Consider the following 20,119-nt stretch of genomic DNA (forward strand, 5'->3'; position numbering starts at 1 on the left):
GGGAGTCTTTAGTGTCTTGGATAGTAAGAATCACTGATGAAGGCGCCGGAGGAATAACACTGGACAACGAGGACTGTTTAAAATTCGTAAGTATCAGTCAGAATCCTTTTGTACACCAGGCTTTTAGGGATCACCATATGCAAGGAGGAAATAACAAAACTAATCTGCTAGCTTTAGCTGCAGAAGGATGCAAAAAGCAATATCCTACTGAATCTATGTGGCCTAGGGGAGACAGACCCTCGTACTCACTTAGAGACTGTATGAGAAAGCTAAAGGAGGAGGTAATGAAAACTGCTATCATGATTGGAGATGCAAATGAATATTATGATACCCCCCTAGGAGTTCCTCATAGAAATATCATAGTGAAGACGGCTCCTCCTGCATATAAGCACCTAATTCTGACTCTATTAATTGGAGAAATAGGGCACCCTCTTTCAGAGGTGCTGGATAAGATTTCACAATTAAGCGATTTAGGGGAATGGGGAAAAGACAAATTGCCTCGAGAGAGAAGAGTTAACAGCCAGAGGATTCAGAGACAAAATAGACCTACAAGAAAGGAACTGTTTACTGCTCTATTAAGAGCAGGGGTGGACTTTAGAAGAATAGATGGTATTCCAACTGAAGAGCTGCATAAGCTGTACCAAGAAAAGGTACTTAGCATTAGAATGAACAGGGAAGCAGGAACCACCCCTGCAGGTATTTCTGAATCTGAATCTTTGTATCCAAGTTTGCCCCACCTTCAGGGGGAATAGGAGATAGGCCAAGCCCCAGCCCAGATAAAAGAAATATGCAGAAGAGATTGCAGACCCCATATTGGTTTAACAATATATTGGAAGAATGAATCAACTACTGTGACTAGGGCACTGCTTGATACTGAGGCTGAGGCCACACTTATCTATGGAAACCCTGATAAGTTTAAACATGGAACTCCTATTACCATCACAGGTCTAGGAGGCCCTGAAATATCAGCCAGACAGGTTAAAATAACAATGAAAATTGGGCAATTACCTAAGAAAGAATATACTGTGGTTGTTGTACCCATTCCTGAATACATCATTGGAGTAGATGTATTGAGAGGCATGACTCTGAATTTACCTGAAGGGAGATACCAATTTGCTGTGAGGAAGATAGGAATTAATACAGTTTTAGTGGGAAAACTAAAAATGGACCCAATCACTTTACCTGAACCTCCTGAAGTAACTTTAAAACAGTATCGTGTGCCAGGTGGGCAAGATGAAATTACCACTACTATAAAGGAATATGTTGAAGCAGGAGTGTTAGTCCCTACAACCACAAGATGGAATAATCCTGTCTGGCCAGTAAGAAAATCAGATGGGACATGGAGAATGACTGTGGATTATAGACAGTTGAATAAGGTGACTCCTTCTTTGTATGCTACTGTTCCAGATACCATCACCTTAATAGAAAGGATCCAGAAATATGATGGGGAGCTTGTGCTCAAGCCCCACCCTAAAATATGGTTTTCTGTGTTTATTGTGTGCTATTCTTGTTATATTGTTGTGAAATTTTGTTGACACCAGTTATTCCTACTGTATTTTTGCCAAGTAAAGGACATGAAAGATCTTGGGGCTGAATGTAAGGGTTATGGGATTTAAAGATCTTCCATGCCCCATTGGACTTGCTGACGTAGAAGGAAGGGGAGGAGCAAGAGGAAGCAGAAGCCAAAACTAGAGTTCCTGCGGTGGCTAGCAGTGGCAGTGGCTAGCAGTGGCGGTGACAGCAGCAGCAGAGGCAGCGGCAGCGCAAAGCCCTTTTAGAGTCAGCCAAAATTTCTGCTAAGGACTCCTGCTGAGGACTGCCAGGAGCCGGAGCTGCTGGGAGCGTGCTTCCGGGACGCTGGGTGGTTGCTGTGAGTGGGGAGAGGAGGACCTTTGCCTGAGGTAGCCTGTTCTGTTTTACAGGCTTGAGAATGTGGGTGTTTTCTACTTTATCTACCTGTGCCAATTTCATAACTACTCTGATGGCTTTCACTTTCTGGTTTTGGGACTCAGTCTTTTGGTATCTTAATAAATTTTCTAGCTTATTCCCCCATATAGCAAGCATGATGTATTTTGTGATGGATAATTATATCAGCATATCTGTAATTTCCATAGGCATTGTGAATATGGCATTGCTGATACACACACCCAGAAATAACTGGCTGTGTAACCTTGAGCAAGTTACTTAACCCCGATTGCTTTAAAAAAAAAAAGCTAAAGAGAGAACTTTATACTTGGTCCTGTTGGAGTTGACTGAGTAGGGGAGAATCACATGGTCAGATCTGTGCTCAAGGAAAATGACTTTGGCAGCAGTGTATAGGATGGACTGCAGTGGAGCAAGAGTTCAGGCAGGGAGACCAATGAGGAGGCCAATGCAGTGGACCAGATGAAGGGCGATGAGGGTCTGAATTAAGTCTACGTGAATGGAAAGTAGGGATTGCCTCTGAGAGATGCTGAGAAAGATTTTGAAATTGACTGGACACATGGGAGAGTGAGCAGTCCAGGACACCAGTAAGTTTAGGAACTTGGACACTGGAAGGATTGTGGTCCCTTCCCTGAGGAAGAGGGGAGGCCTTAGGGGGAAAGATAATCAGTTCAGTTTTAGATATGCTGAATTTAAGATAGCCCCAGGGACATCCAGTTTGAAATTTCCAAAAAGCAATTGGAAAGGTGAAGGTCAGAAAAGAGACAGTGGCTACATATACAGACCTGAGAGCTGTCAATGTGACGGTTAAACCCATGGCGGTGATGAGGTTACTGAGAGAGGGAGGAGGGAAGAGAGAACAGGGTCCAGGACAGAAGTTTGGGGACATCCCGACATGAATGGCATGACATGGATGATGAGCCAGCTCAGGAGGAGCAGTCAGACAGGAAGGAGAACCAGAGAGAGACACATCATGAAAATCCAGAGAGGAGAATATTCAGAAGAAGGTGGTCAGCAGATAGACTGGGAAGGAGGAGGACTGGAAAAAAACCCATCAAATTGCTATTTAAGAGACCAATGGTAACTCTAGAGAGAGAGAGAGCAGTTTCAGTTGAGTGATGAGGTTGGCAGCCAGGCTGAAAAAGATAAAGAGTGAGTGGGAAGACAGGAAGTGGAGGTAGCAAATGTAGATCATTTTTTTTTCAAGGACTTTGGCTCAGAAAGGGTATGGTCAACTGGGGGAATTTTAAGGATAGTGGAGGCTTGGACATGTTTAAAGGCAGTAAGGAAAGAACCAATTGACAAGTAAAGGTTGAAGATTCGAGGGAGATGGGCCTTAATTTCTTCAGTAAAGACGCAAGATCTTTAGCTGAGGGGAAGCAGAAGCTTGAGGAGGGAAGAGGTTTAACTTTTATGGGGACTGAGATAGGGAACCAAATAGGAAACAATGAAAGGACTGGCTTATTGAGAAGAGTGAGAGTCTAGCTGAGGTTGGATAACATGCACTTGCAATGTACCCAGTCAGCACAGTTCTAAGACTTTCTCCAGTTCCTCTCAGCAGCTCCACATCTGGCATGGTCTTGAGGAATCTCACTATCCTGGCCACCCTCTTCTGGACCCTCTCCAGTTTGTCAAGGCTTCTAATAATATTGTGACCAAGAGTGATGCATTCAATCTTAAATATTTTACATTAAAATTGAAAAGTGAAACTGAAAAAATATGTAAATCCAAGTTTTATTACAGGCCTCAATAAGGGATCCAGAGGATTAGTAAATTATGTGTTTATTTTTTAAGTGTGCATCTGTTAATATATTAAGTTTTCCTGGGTATGCATATAACTCATTTTGCTATAGTACTTAAGTGTTTGCAAAGCATTTTTCCTTATGATTCTGTGAGACAGACTGCATGGCTCTTAGCCCCATTTCAGAGAATCACAGAGTCAGGGACACTAAGACCATTTAGTCCAACAATACATATATAACTTTAAAAAGAAGGAAAAAGAAACAGCACTGATACTAAGATTTATTCATTAGTATTTTAAAGAAACACCAACAGATATTAAACTCATTTACCAAGGGATAGGAAAGAAAGTAATTCAATCCAAATTCAAACCAATAGAAATAGTTTCCAAATATAGAAATTTGTTCAGAGTGATAGAATTTTGGACCTCAAAGGTCATTTAGGACAAACCACACACAGAAAATATATGGCCTTTACAAAGATTCTTGGCACATGGGATCCAGCTACCACTTACGAGCCTCCGCTGGCAAGAAACACCATTTCACTTTTGGAAAGTTTTAATTTTGGAGCATTCTTTCCTTATTGAGCTGAAATCTGCCTCAGTGAAACTTCTATCCGTTGGTCCTATTTCTAGTTGTAAAATATCAGTAACCCATGAAGTAGTTTGGGAGACCTGAATCCATAACCCCTACACTATCTGTCCTTAGCTACTCCCAGGGGAAAAATAATTCATGTCCCCCACATCACAAATTTCTACTTGTTCCTTGCCTACTACTAAGAAGTCTTGAACAAGGTTTTGACAGAAAAGACATGATGAAAGCACTGCCAGTATTTTTTCATACAGACTTCCTTCAGAGCAAATTCAAATAGAAAAAGGGACCATTAACCCATACATAAGGAGACTTGAGGATCATACTTAGAAAACCACATCTATGCTTTACTATATTTTCTATTTATTTTTGTTAAATATTTCTAATTACATTTTAACCTGGCTCTGACCACACTCAGGAGTTTTGTAGGTCACATGTGACTTGTGGGTCATGCATTCAGTTTCCACTTCAGGGTATAAGATTGTATCTCCCATAACGGGAGGTATAGTAAATTTTGCAGTAGTGTCCTGCATGTTTCCACATATTTTGTATCAGAGGGGGCCACAGTGAAGGAGACTGAGGTTCCGGACTTAGCTGTACAGAATAGGGATGTCATTTTGGCAACAGGACCACAATACAAACATGCTGGAAAGTGAACCAAGCTTGGGAGTCAGGGAACTTTAGTTTGAATTATAGTTCTGTTACTGTGTCTGTGATCTTAGGTAAAGTATGTAACTTTTAAGGTCTAGTTTCCTCATTTGTAAAATGACAAGAACTAAATGACTTCTGAGGTCCCCTCATATATCTATGATTCTATGACTGCTAGTCACCACTCTCTCTTGATTGTGTATGTTAGAAATATCATGGGGTACCTGTGGTGTACAACACAAGAAAAAAAATCAGTTAAACATTTTAAGAAAAGGAACGGATCCATTGGATTGCTTATTTCCACCTAAGACTGTGTTGTGTCTGTTAATAAAAATCTCTAACCTTTCTGTCTTATCTAAGTTACTTTTATCACCTTTTAATTAAAAATCCAAGCACTGGATAAGCTGGTCCATCAAGTTAACAGAATAAGGTGTTTCACAAAAGCTTTTCCCATCATAACTCTCCCTCCTAAATCATAATATGTTGTGAATACCTTAAAGATGAAAACTAAAGAAAAGTTTCATACTCTGGGGAAAAATGTTAAAGCAGCTACTTATTGCATAAAATCAATGGAAAAGGCCTATAACACACACTTAGTGATCACAGCTTTTCAAATATTCTGCTAGTTGGAGACGGGAAAGCAAAAGAGACCGAGAGAAGGCTCCATTGATCTCTTTTAGCAGTTTTAAAAAAAAGACTAGCTGAATTAGCAGTATTTTAAATTACCTAAGTTAGGAACAAGAAAGAGAGCACCAAGGATGGCACGGCTACGCTAAATGACATAATATTTTTAGAGACTGGCATCTAGAGATGACAAATGGAAATAGAGAGGGAGGTAGCCACAGAGAGTCCATTTTCTCACCCAGGGTTTCCCTGGGCAAAAACGTGAAAACCCAGAAAACTTGAAAGGACAATAAAATCACTTTGAAAACTTTCTCACTAATCTCTTGTAGCCCTGATGCAAGTTGTGGGAAGCTTCTCTATGCCATGTGCTCAATCTCCATAGTGTCTCTGCAACAGGTGTTAAAAACAAACAAATGAACAAAAAACAACTTTGCCTTTGACTGATGCATAAGGTGTTAGTGTTATCAGGTCATGAAGTCATCAAACAGATACTGAGAAGATATCCACAAAGAGACTAGGTGAGACCAGCCCACAAGCCTTGGGGATAAAAGATGTCACAGCACAAGAGCAATTCAAAGGGGAAGAGAATAAGAGAGAAAAGAGTTGTCCAGAACAAAAAGGAAAAGAACAGGAAACTGAGTCAGAGACTCATAGCCAATGGGAAAGCAATCAAAATCAAAAGCCTAGTAAGTTATTCCAATTCTGCATCTCCAAAGTATAGAAACAGTTATATTCCTTCAATCTGAGGTTGTGGGCTTTATTGATAATGTACAAAGTATTAGTAGTATGCATCAAAAGGATATGAGCTCCACTGGCCACCCAATTTCTTGGCTGTCTATTCTGTTCCCTGAGAACCAAAGCAGCATATCAGGTGTTATGTTCCAGGAAAACTAGCCCTGTGCAGAACTACAGGCTAGGTCTGAGCGTCCAACTGCCAGAGGTAGCACTATTTTATACCCAGGGTGATAAAAGGAAGCTGGAGCCTTTTTCAAATGTACCAACCTAGGGTAAAAAACAAAGTCCAAGCACCTTTTGAATATATCAGTCATGAGTAAACTAGATAAGGCGGCACACAGGGACTGGTAGAATTTCTTACAACATTGCAGGCACTGCAAGCATGAATCTATTGATCATTCTAGCTGTCCCCTCCTCCCTACAGGACATAATGCTCCTTCTGGTCAGACTACATTATTTCACCCTTTGATTCCTGCTATACAGAGGTGCAGTCAATAAAGTCCCTCCAAAATATACTGCATTACTACTTAATATTACTACTTAATCTACCTACTCCCATAAATAATAAACACAAAATCAAACTAGCATAGGAGCTCCTAAGGAAATCCAAAACAGACATAAATAAAACAATATGCCTGAGGCATTGTCTTTGATATATTCAGGGAAGATGCCCACCAGATTTAAGACTCCCAAGCTGGGGTGTAGGTGGACCACTGATGTCCTCTCTCCTTGGTTTCTGCCATTGGCTTGAAGAATTGTCCTACATTGTCTGTAGGCGAGTGGTGATATCATCTAGGGAGAAAGGATATATACAAGAGTACCTTCATCAGAAAAGGCCTGACTTCTGTCTAGTTATCCATTCTTTTTCTCTCTAGGTGGTAAACACAAATAAGAATATTTCCCCCTCACTGCCCACGCCCACACTGAGGCAGTCCAACTCATGAGATACATGAGGCAAAGCTACCTAAATATAAAAGGCAACAGGATTTTTAAAATTTGGACAAAAATGGAACTACCTTTCACGATTATGACTAGGAGGAGAATGTTAAACCCTAAAAGGGGTAGATGTAATTACAAAAGATCATTGGATAACTGATCTAGAGCCAACAGGAACCTCAAAATCCATTTAGTTCAAGCTCATTTTATAGGTGAGAAAGAGGTCTAAGGAGGTTAAGTGACTTATGCACAATCGTGTAGAAGACAGATAGGAACAGGTTTCCTCTATATCCAGTAAGTGCTCTTTGCACCGTATTAGACAATTTCTACTACATGAAATTGAAATGCTTTTGCATCAACAAAATACAACAAGGACAAGAAGGGAAAGTGCTGACTGGGGAAAAATTAGTTTGAGTTAAATTTATCTGTGATATAAGTACAATAACCAAAATAAATAGAAATAGACAGACATAAGACAGAGAATCATTCTCCAATAGATAAGCAGTCAAAGGATATGAACAAACAAGTTCTCAAAAGAATATCTACAACCTATCAACCACCATATTAAAGAATGTTCAAAAATCACTAGTAAGAAAAATGCAAATGAAAACCACTCAGTTTTTGCCTCACACTCGGCAAGCTTGCAAAGACGAAATTATTCAATATTAGAGACTGAAGTGAGTTCTAACTTAGTTCTAAGTATAACTCCTAGACACAGAATTAGAGATGCTGTGGAAGATAGAAGAGCTGTGAATCAGTCCAAACATTCTGGAGAAAGATTAGGAATTATGCAACAACAGAAAAGAATAAGGAAAAAAAAGTGATACTCTTTGACTTAGAGAACCAACTGCTACACACAATACCCCAAGGAAGTAAAAAATAAAGGTCTTATATATACAAAAATATTAAAAACAGCACTTTGGTGGTAGCAAAGAACTAGAAATAAAAAAGGAACTCAACTGGGGAGTGCATCAATAAACTGTAATGTTGTTTCATTAAATTAATCAATAAACACAAATGGAATACTATTACACCATAAAAAAGGTGATTGTGAAGAATTCAAATAAACATGGAAAGAGTACTCTATGAACTGATGCAGAGTAAATAGAACCAAGAAACGAGGAAAACATACATGATTACAACACATGAAAAGAATAAAACAAAACTGATTATTCTGTAATTATACTGAGCAAGCTTGGCACCAAATGGATAAGAAAATGTATCCTCTTCCTTTTGATGGTTATGTGGGGTACTATGGGTGAAAATTTACATATGCTGTCAGATAAAGCCAATGTGTTGGTTTTGCTTAAAAATTTGATTAATCTTTCTTACAAGAGAAGTCTCACTAAGTAGGGAAGACAAGATATATACAGAAACCAATGCGATGATAAAAGGAAAAGGCATCATTAAAATTTTAGAAAAAATATAATTTTTAAGAGATACATGGAACCAGTCAAGGGTAAATTTAAATGTGTCTTATGTAGGGAGAAACCGTTAGAGTAATTATTCAAGTGTCTATCACCCTACCCCAAATTCCCTGTCAGGTTATTCTTCCCTTATGAGGAGGGCCCACCCAGCTCTGAATCATGGAGTAGCTATCCATCATGGATACTTACCATTTTCCTCCAAATAATGTGTGGCTATGGTTGCTTATTTTGAGAGACCTCATCAAGCCATGCATCATCCTCTCACTCTAATAAAATAACTCAGATTTCTCCATCATAGTTGGGACACTGACTTTTCATAGGTGATGTTCCATCTAGGTTAAAGGGGTCAGATATGTTTACTATATAGGCAAGCTGAAATGGAGGCTTTCTGTGACTGAGAACATCTCCCAAAGTGTAGAGAATCCTATTTTAATTGCCAGATCTAATGCTCCTACTGCATCACTCCCCAGAACAAGCAGAGATTTCAAAAGAAGTATTAGCTTTTGACTTCAGGATATAGACCAAGATAATGGCTAAATCATTCTTAGATGATTGGCAGCCCTTCTTTGCCTTACTTCTCATCCACTCTTATACCACGCAATCAGCTAACAGGTCAAAGCCACAACAACAAGGCCAATAAGACCACTGGTGACATTGTGTTCTACAGACAGGCTAAGGAATTACAGATGCACATCACAAAGTTTTCCTAGACCTAGTTTTCTTTATTCTTATTTTGATACTGGTTAAGTTTGGATTCAGAATTGTCAATTTATTCAATGTCCTATTATCCAAACAGCATAAGAGATATGTCCATGGTTGATGAGTTGAGGGCTACTTTCTAAAACAAATTGACCTTTTGTTTTTATATCACCTTTATCTTGGAATATATCCCTTTGTTTCCTGTACCCAGTTAATCAACACTTGTTCTAAAGAATAAAAAGTTCAGCAAAACTAATCAACATATCTGAGAACAGATGATAAATTTTCCACTCTCAAGGTTCCCTCATCTCTTTAAAAGGGGGGGGTGTCTTCTCATCTGTTTTCCAGAATCAATCTTACCTTTATAATTAAACATTCAGCTGGATGTTTTTTCTTTAAATTTACAATCTCTGGTAATTTTTTTTCTTTCAAAGGTTGTTCTAAGGCACTATGGGAAAGATTTTGACTTTTTTCTGTCCTCTCTCCCCCTTTTAAAAGCATTGACAGTTAGGATTCAAACTTGGATCTAGCAGTATTGGAATTTATATATGCAGGGGTTCTCTAGCCAATGTGCCATACATACCCCTGCATAGGGGCTGTTCCTTCCAAGAAAGGAAAATGAGTGTCTTCAGAAAAGTTCAGCCAAGAGCTTTATGAGGCTACTTCCTGGATCCTTATCACTGCTCCTAAATATATACCCAGAGCCAATTCAGTAGTCAGAATGGACTTTCAAAGCCAGCATTACGGACTAAAGTCCGTAAGTATTCAGTAAGGAACCTATGGACCACGTCCCCTTGGTAGGTTGCCAATTCAACAACATGCCTTGCCACATTAATAATTTCTAGTACCAGTTTGGTTGCTCAATTTATTAAAGCTACTAAAACAGAAGTATACTGTTATGTATAGAACTAAGAACAAAATAAGCTCACAAGCTAATGCTTTAAGTAACCCCATGATTATTTAATTCTTCCAATTAAGCACTCACTCGTGGTACTTTGATCCTCAGAGAGAATGCCATCCTCATGCTAATATGCTGGATCTTTACGAATTCTATTAAAACCTTTCCCAATCACTAACAGCCCAATTTTATAAAACATTTAATATTTATTACTACGTAGCATAGAAATATACAGAAAAACTGAATCAAAAGAAACCATCAGCACAAAATATATTTGATAGTGAAACAGACAAAGTGTATAGCTTATTTATGTCCTACATCCCACAATACCGATAGCTGCTCACATCTAGTTGGTACACCTGCCTTCTTCCACCTACAGAAAAGCAGATTGTCAATTAATTAAGCAGGACAGGAGCATAATGAACCCTTTTTTCACTGGGTGGTGATATGCTCAAGCCACCAGTCAAACATTTTCATCAAGGCACATGCAACATATATGTGCAGGCTTTCCAGATGATCTCAACAGTCCCAATGCTCACCAAATGCTGTTTGCCTACACCTCTCAGACCCCCTTCTACAATCTCTTCCCTCCCCACTATGGGTGTAGCTGGGCAGTTTTAGCTGCCCTAAATAGTTGGTTTCAAATTATAATCTAGGGGAGAAAAAAATTAATATTGCACTGAAAAATTAAAATTACAGAAATCTTCTCTGCTCTTCCCACCTTGACCCCATAGGTGGGAAATCTGCTATCAACTAACCTCATTCGTAACACTCAAACAACTTGCTTTTCAGCAGCCATATGGTTTATTAAAACACAGTAAACAATAATTTGTAATACAGCAAAGTTGTAAAGAAAGTGCTTCCCTTGATTTGTCTTCCCCCAAACCTTCTCCCAGTTTATAGATGGGAAAAAGAGTAAGGAAAAGAATTGTCTTTGGAACTTGCTGAAATCAGCTTTGTGAACACCCAGTGAAAACAAGAGAAAAACACCAGGCTTTGGGATCGGTCTTTTTGGTCCGATCTCACCAGTAGCTGAAGTTCACAGGAACTACTACCATTCCAGTCTAATACCAGCCGAAAGACTCTCTCAGAACAGCAACAGCCTGTGTCCCATCCTGCTGGCTCCACGTTGCTCCAGGGTCACTGCAGTTAAGTAAGATCTGTCCCAATTCATCTTCCACTGTGCCCAACTTGGGCTGTAGTTAAAACAGCCACAGCAAGCCGTAATGAGCCACAAGCAACCAGTGGTGGTGATCATCCCACTGGAAGTATGGAAACAACAGCCTGAAATGGTGTATAAGGACAAAGGAAGAGGAAACAGAGATTATATGACATGTACATCTACATTTCCCCACCTTTTTATTTTGTTCTCATTAATTGATTCTCCCAAATCAAGTTTCTAAAGGGCATCCAGACTACCTATGTCATGTTTCTATCACAAAGATATGGTACCACCATTTTCCAATTATTATCTATAACAAATTATCAACTATGCTACAGAATATACCATCCCTGGTTCATCACTAATCAGGTACATTCCCACATAATGTAGCAAATCCAATCAAATTTGAACTGCTCAAATCTAAGATGCCAACATAAAACTAAATTACTCATTTGCTAGAGAGGGTCCTATCAAGCCCCTCAGAAAAATACATTCTGTATTTAGTGATCCAATATGAAGATGCAATACCTTTTTTTTTCTTCCACAAAAACAGACCTTACTATAGAGTGAGTGCCTCTGGGGCCTCACCTCAAGTTAAGTTAAAGGGCATATAAAAGAGATTTCAAAGCCTTTTCACACTATACCTACATCCTCGATCCCACATGCAGATAATAACTCAAGCAAGGCAAACAATGCTCTCTTGGGAAACATGCTGTAACTTGGGGTGGGATGGTGGTATCGCTCCCACTCCGAGGGTGAGATAGATTGGAGACATGATGCACTCTTGGTCAGGTGATGAATAAATTACTTGGGGATACTGTTGGGGAGGGAGACAAAGGGTGACTAGTTGAGGACGTGGGGGCAATACTTAGAACCACAGATTAGAAGAAGCATGTTACTAGCCTCCTCAACAGAGAAGTTCATGGATGAGCTTGTCTCTCTGAAGGATGTGATGCATTTCCAGCCCCAGACACAGTTGATGAAGTGGGCTTCCAATTCATCGTTCAAGCTGTCTCTCTCAAGCATACAAATTTACTGCATATCTGTACAAATAAACATAAATGCATTATTAGTCTCTCCCTCTCTATTCTTCCCAAGAAAAATCACCAAAGGCTTCCAACATTCTTCCTCCTCACCCCACTCCATTCCAAGGAGAATAACAGCCCAAGGAAATGACTGGGATAACCCACTCCAAACCCCTCCCTTTAATGACTACTACCTTCATAATCTTACTAGAAGAAGGGTCCACTAAGGCAGTCTCTGCAGGTCCAAATACTTTCTGTATTAATGAATGATCAACTTCAGCTTCCTGGACTTTCTCAAGTCCCTACAGTGACAGTGAAAGAAAGGTTGACAAACTGATCTCTACCTTCTTAAACCCTTATACCTTATAATTTGCAAGAGAGTACATTCTTCAGACCAAAGTAACCCTACATGCTAATATACACAAATTCAACTTTTAAAAAGACTCATTCAATTCAATTCAATGAGCAGATTATTAAACAGATACTAAGAGCAAGGTGAGAGTAGTGGTTAGAGGACTAGAGTGAGGAAAGAACTGGGTTCAAGTTCTGACTCTAGGTTATACTAGCTATATAAAACTAAGTCACCTAACTTCTCAGAGTCCCAGAGAATTAATTCACTGTGCAAGAGACTAGGGAGACAAAGTGAAAACTAAAATCACTCCCTGCCCTCAAACTCTACAGCAGGGATGAGGAACCTGAAGCTCTGAGGCCACCTGTGGCCTTCTTTTTGACTGAGGCCAAGTTTTACAAAACGAATCCTTTTATTAAGGGGGTTCCCCATCCCTTGTCTATGGCTATTCCTTCCATATGGTTTTGATATATTGCTGGTCAGCATAAGAATTAAATGGGAATTTGCGGGGTGGGGGGAGTTTTGCAGCAACCACAGATGACAGGCAAGGCTAGCAGACAACACTGAGCCTATGACCAAATACTTAACCCAAATTTTATAGTAAGGTACTGTAAACACCCCATAAAAGAGAAAAAATTCAAACTTCTCTGGTATGAAGGGAGGGCCAAAAAACTTTACGCAGATTTTCTAGATTACAGAAGGGATAACTGTGCATCTGTGTATCAGGGTAGGGAACCTGTGGCACATGTGACCTCCAGACTGCAGGTTTCCTACCCCCGGAATCTAGATACGTAAAGCCTAAATGCAGAGAAACATTAAATTCAGAATCAAAAGTCATTCATTTGCTCAGGGACAATGGTGCCCTTGGGCACTATAAAACAGAAATGTAATTTAGTGAACTTTCTTGGATCCATGCTGGGTCTTCCGACTTCCTTCCCTTCCCCTCCACCCCATGCAGAAGGACAATTCCACTAATACTCTAATGCAGCTGTTATCTGACCTCACAGCTTCAACTTCAGTGGGAACCATATCCCTATTCTAGAGATGGGAGCTTGACCTGTTGCTATGCCGCAGTAATCTAACAACCCAAGACCTCCACATTCCCTTCCTCCACATTTCTTTTCTTTGAACCCTGCTCTTCCTTGAAGGCTCCTAATTACGTATTAGGCCTGTGTCCAGACCGTGTAGCAATACCTAGACCAACAGAAGGAATGGGTTTCTGCCTCTCCTTCCTCTGGATAGCTAGGTGGATAAAAACGTAATTCACTAGATTGTACAAATTAACAGGCTACCCATAAAAAGGGACCAATGAAGTATGGAAACTAACCATACAGAGGCTAACTGAATAAAAATAAATGTATACACATACATGCTAATTGTAGAACAGTTTATGCATAGCCTCCACAGGTGAAAACAGAAACCAACTATTGCTATAAAACAAGACACAGGAGGAAGAATGAATATAATATTCCATAGTTATTTCACACAAATATTTGTTGATTGCTTCTTAATCAGATGGTGCCAGTAAGTACATCTCTGGTCAAAGCATATAGCTTACCTGACTTTAGCCAGATAAAAGATTATGAGAGCTAAGGAGAATGGTCAAAATCCAGGGCTCCCCTCCTATGTCTCTCCACTCTCTTTTCTTCCCTTACGGTCAAACTCCTAGTAAAAGCTGTCTACTCTGGTTGCCTTCACTCTTTTCACTCACTTCTCAACCCCCTGCAGTCTGGTTTCTTAACATTCAACTGAAAATTTCTGAAGTACCAAATAATCATTTTCAGTTTTGTGCCAATAATCTCTTAATTGCCACAGCTGATAGCCTTTTTAATTGTTAATCTTCTTCAGCTTTTTACAACTTTAAACAGCTCTCTAGATACTTTCTTCTGTGTGTTTCATGACACTGATCTCTCTTGGTTACCCTCCTACCTGTCTGACCTTTCCTTCTGTCTCTTCTGCTGGATCATCGGAACTATCATGCCCCCAAATTCTTTTCTACACTCTTGATTAATTTAGTATCTTATTTTCCCCCAATTACATGTAAAATCAATTTTCAACATTCATTTATAAAACTGAGTTCTAAATTCTCTCCCTCCCTCCCCTTCCCCCACTATGAGTAGGCAAGCAATTTGGTATAGGTAATACATGCCTACACTCTAATCTCATCAGATTCTATAGAGTCCTTTATTGCCTCTACAAAGAGGACTCTCTGATGCCCAGACCCTCACCTTTCTCCTGAGCTCTAGTTCCACATGACCAGCTGATTACTAGACACATCAAATTATGTCCCCTAAGCACCTCAAAGTCATCATATGCAAAAATTCTTCTGAACTTCCTTATTTCTTTCAAGAGTACCACTATCCTTTCACATATCCAGGTTTCAAAACTTATCTTATCTTGTCTTTTCTCCTCAATGAATAACTAACTGACCTTCACTTCTAGAAGCCCAGGCTATGGGCAAACACTGTCCCCCACAATTCCATTCCCTGTCACCCAACCTATTCAGACAAGCTCCTATTGTCAATACTCAAGGGCATGCCAGATGTTACCTACCAACTACACACACTAGAGGAGAGAAATAGAAAGTATATGTCAATGTACACCATGTAGAAATACCTACACAGAAGTAATCCTTTAAAGCAGGGGGAGGAAGGGGGGAGAGACCATACTTTGCATGCTTTTGTACTGTCTTTTATGCCCACCAAACTGAGCTACGACAGCTACTTTGAGTGCTTATAATCTAAGAAAGGCAGAGTAACAAGGAGTTATTTCCCAAAGGGGAACTAGCAGCTTTCTTCTAAATTCAGCTTAGTTCCTGTATCCTTATCATTCAGTCCCTCCTCTTCTGCCTCAGTTTCCTCATCAGTCATACTGGAAAGGTATATGAATGTGTGTGAGCATTAGAACAATATGATTTGCTTTGTAGATAACCTTTCATACCAGTAACAGTTAACACTTATAAAATACTTTCACAATCTGGCTCCAAACTAAACTGCTCTAACCCTAAATTTGCAGCTTGGTTGCACATTAGACCCTTTTACATACTGCCTGCTGCAGCCAGTCAGCCCATTCTCCACCCAGCTTTCAAAGTGATCTTCCTAAAGTTCAGGTCTGATCTCATCAGCACCACTCTCACTCAATAAGCTTCAGTGGGCTCCCTATCACCCCCAGGATCAAACAGAAAATCCTCTGGTATTCAAAACCCTAACCTGCCCCTGTTCACCTTTCTTTTTCCACCTTATATTCTCCCCTCCCATGTACTGCTGCTTTTCTGTTCCTTGAACAAGACTCCATGGCCCAAACTCCAGGGATATTCTCTGGTTGCCCACCCTCCCCTTCCTGGAACTCTCTCCCTGTCTTCGTGCTTGCCTCCCAATTTCTCTGGCCTCTTTCAGGTCTCACCTAAAATCCCACCTTCTACAGAAAGCCTTTTCCAATCCCTCTCAATGCTATGTCTTCTCTCTGTCAATGATTTCCAATATATCCAATATATAACTTGTTTGTACAGTTATTTGCATATTGTCCCATTAAACTGTGAGTTCGGGTGTACTTTATCTTTCTTTGTATCCCCAACATTTAGCACAGTGCCTGGCATATGGTAGGCCTTTAACTAATGTTTATTAACTAACATGATATTCCTTATACGTGACATTCCATCTCCCTTCTTTGCAAGAGCTGTACCCCCAGGCCTATAGCTTCATTTAGGGAAGAGCCTAGGTGCCTTTCTTGATACCTCCAATTGTTAGTGTGCTTCCCCCCCCCACAATCCCTATACTACTTTATTTCCTTTTGCATACGTTGTATGTCTTGTGTACCTGCAGTAGAATGAGTTCCTCCAGGACAAGGACTATTTTGTCTTTGTACCCCCAGGCCCTACTATAGTGCCTAACACAAAATAAGAGCTTCAAAAATGTTTGTTGAACAAACACACCATTTGCCTCCAGGCCCAAAGCCATTTTTATAAGGTCCCTCACCTCTAGGACTGTCTAGGAGTAGGAAGAGACTTAGGTGCCTGATCTGTTATCATGAGGACCTTGCTTAGGCGTTCACACAAGGCCTTGAACCAAGCATTCAAGACTGTTCCCACGGGTGGCTAGGTGGCACAGTGAATAGAGTACTGGCCCTGAAGTCAGGAGGACCTGAGTTCAAATCCAACCTCAGACACTTAACACAAAAACTAGCTGTGTGACCTTGGGCAAGTCACTTAACCCCAACTGCCCTCCAAAAAAGAAAAAAAAAGACTGTTCCCAGAACCAGAAGCTCAGGCATCAAATTTATCACCTCCAAGACCCAATCAAAGAAAAGCTTATACCTCCTTGATACTGCCTGCACCAAAACGTTAAACACCAGGCCTCTCATCTATAAGTATTGAACCTCAGTCATCAGGTTTCTTATCTATAGAATCAGAGCCTTAGACACCAGTTCCTTCACCTTCAAGACCTGAACCAAGCCCAGAGGCTCAGACACCAGACCCTCATCTCAAGGACCAGCTTTAAATACCAGACCCCTCATATCCAGGAAAACAGCCTCAGATATTAAAATATAGCCAAGTGTCTCAAGCATAGCAGATACTTAATAAATGATAGTTAATTTAGAATGAACTCAGATTCCTCCCCTTTCAGTAGCATTAGCCAAAAGTGCCATGTGAATTCATACAACTCAGTTGAGGAAAAACAGAAACAGCAGTTAAGCCACAGTGGAGATGATCAACAGTTGTGGGGAGTGTTCAAAGTCTGCAGTCTAGTGTAGTGGTAGATAGCTACATATAGAAAATCTGGTAGAAGTCACTGATTACACATAAAAGACCAATGGCACCACTGAGATTTTCATTCTGAGATGCTTATTTGATAATCCTGTGGAGGTGACCACAGACCATTTGTGGTTACTCTTTGGTTTCCTTTCTATGCTTTCATCACAGCATCAGAGGGAGGAGTACAGGATAGAGGGAAGAAGGGATGAGGAAGGAGGGGAGAACACAGGAACTGGAGCAGAACTGGACAGATGCATTTATGTTCACAAAAGTCGAGTTGGGATGTCTAGTAATTAACTGTGGTGGTACAGATAGATCTTCTCCAAACGATGAATAGCATTTAACTTTTTCAAAATAACAGTGAACTTAAAAATCAATCTAAACTTTTGAATTTTAAATTCTATTTAGAACATTTGAGTACTGAAGACCTCTTGGGGGATCAAGTAATAAAGGTTAGGAATCATGATACTAGAGAGAAAAGAAAAACTATTTAGATTTTTTCTTCCTCATCTACTCTTGGTAAGAATATTAACAGTTAAGCTTATAATTAAGATCTACAGAACGGTCTTTATGGTTTGAGAAGAAATACCATGTTTCCCCGATAATAAGACCTATCCCGAAAATAAGCCCTCCCCTTACTGTGTAAGATTCCTCTAAAATAAGCCCTGCCCCGAAAATAAGCCCTATTGAGATTGCTTCTGTAGTGAAGGTGATCCCCTGCGCTACACGCTACATTACGGTACCCTCTGTATGCACCGTCCCCCCCCCTGTGAAACGCACGCCACCCTCCCACCTGCATCCAATCAGAGCTGCAGCAGTGAGAGCGTCATCCTGTTCTTCCCCAGTGATTTGCTTATTGAATAAAGGTACATTTTTTTTGTTCACATTTACCTGTTTATTAAAATTGCTGTCAATGTTCATTAAAATAAGCCCTCCCCTGAAAATAAGCCCTCTGGTGTTTTTCTGTCCCAAAAAATTAATAAGACAGTGTCTTATTATCGGGGAAACACAGGTAAGATGCTTCTGGGAAAGCACCGAGGAAGAATAACAGCCCGAATTCCGTTCATCACCCAAAATGGTAGTGCCGTTATCTAGCTTGAGAAAGTCACTTGCCTCTCTGGTGATCAATCCCACTATTTACCTTCCACTTAGTGCTAAGCTATCTTGCAATTATAACTCACTTTTCCTTAACATCCCTATTGCCAGGTGTTCTACCCCCTTGGCCATCTTCTCCATCACCCTATTCCGCCATTATTCTCGAGGCTACACAAAATGGCCAACGGCGATGACGCAGATGTTTTTGCTAGAAAAATAGTCTCCGAGGGGACTACAATGGTTGTTATTAATTTTACTTCCTTGCTTGCTATCTTTTTAAAACCATTAAAGATGGCATTTACCTTAACTAGCTGGGTGACTCGAGGCAAGTCACTTAACTCCGATTGCCTCGCATGGGCAGGAGGGGGGGCAGAAGACTGCAGTATAAAATATATAAAAAAATATAAAATATAAAAGAATTAAAATCACCTGCTCTTACTTGAAGTCCTCCAGTGAGTAAATTTACCTCTCCTAGGCAGCCCCTCAGGCTTAGAGATAGCCCCTAATTCTGCCCCCTCTCCCCCCCACATTGCGAACGCCGCTCCCGTCCCCCACCTAGCTAAATAAAGTGTCCTTTACCGACTGTACAATGAGGCAGAAAGTCTAGCCAAAGATGATGGGGCATTAAATTAATCTATTAAACCATCAATACCAGGCTGCAAGGGGGTGGGCAGAAAAGGAGCACTCACTTCTCCTGCCACAGCAACCTGTGCTCTGCTCTGCCCTTTCCTTCCACCAAAAGGGCCACCGGGCATGGACCGCCCATCCTGTGGCCTGAAGACCTGCTCCACCAGGGGCACTCGGCTACGTCCCCGACTGGCCCCTTCGGAGGGTCGACGGCTAAGAAGCCTGGGCTCGCTCCCATGGAACCCTGCGCGCGAACGCAGTCCGAGACAACGACCACACGCCTAATCGCTCTCCTACGTGTTCGCCCTTCCAATCTGGCAGGGGCTAGGAGGGAGGAACTTAAAAAAAAAAAAGTCCGTTTTCTAAGGGAGGACGGGCATAGGCGGACGTGGAAAGTTTTGCAAAACAAGTCTTCCCAGGGGTGTGAGGGCGGGAAAAGCGTTAATGCTAGCGAGGCGTGCTGTCTAGACGTTGGAAGCCTTCTACCCGCACTTTTTCTCCCACTGTCTTCCCTCAATCTGGCTACTCTCTTCCTCCCCAACTCAACTGATCGGTTTTTTCCTTCCTCTAGTCTTTCTCCCTGCACCCCCACTCCCTTCCCTTCCTCTTTTTCCCCAGCTCCTCCACCACGGACCCTGGCCATCGCTTTCTCTCTCAACCCAACTCTCCTCCCACGCTGAGAAAAGTCAAGCGAACTTCCCTCTCACACTACTCACACACTACCTCCGCCTCGGAATGCTCCGCCTGTGAGCGCATGCTCAGTGGGCTTCTACGGCCGCCCCACCCGACTCTGCTCATCCTCCCTCCCTTTGGTTAGAATCTCAGAGCCCGAAGGGTAAGTCAGGTTCGGAGCGCATGCTCAGTCCCTTTACGGAAGCCGGTTAGGGAGGA

General features: G+C 41.0%; 1 long non-coding RNA gene across 2 annotated transcripts; it reads right to left on the reverse strand.

The window, feature by feature from the left end:
• Window positions 1-10,428: 10,428 nt before the first annotated feature.
• LOC138142095 (uncharacterized) lies at window positions 10,429-20,005 on the reverse strand. Of its 2 annotated transcripts, none has more exons than XR_011163346.1 (4): window positions 19,952-20,005; window positions 12,602-12,709; window positions 12,286-12,425; window positions 10,429-11,504 (listed from the first exon to the last, which is right to left on the reverse strand). It is a non-coding gene; the product is annotated as an uncharacterized lncRNA (long non-coding RNA). The 2 variants fall into 2 exon arrangements; XR_011163345.1 differs by having other exon boundaries at window positions 19,945-20,005.
• Window positions 20,006-20,119: the final 114 nt, after the last annotated feature.

Source organism: Petaurus breviceps, unplaced genomic scaffold (genome assembly GCF_028583685.1).
Source record: "Petaurus breviceps papuanus isolate PSGF00001 unplaced genomic scaffold, PetGlider_PUasm1.0 90535, whole genome shotgun sequence".
NCBI lineage: Eukaryota > Metazoa > Chordata > Mammalia > Diprotodontia > Petauridae > Petaurus > Petaurus breviceps.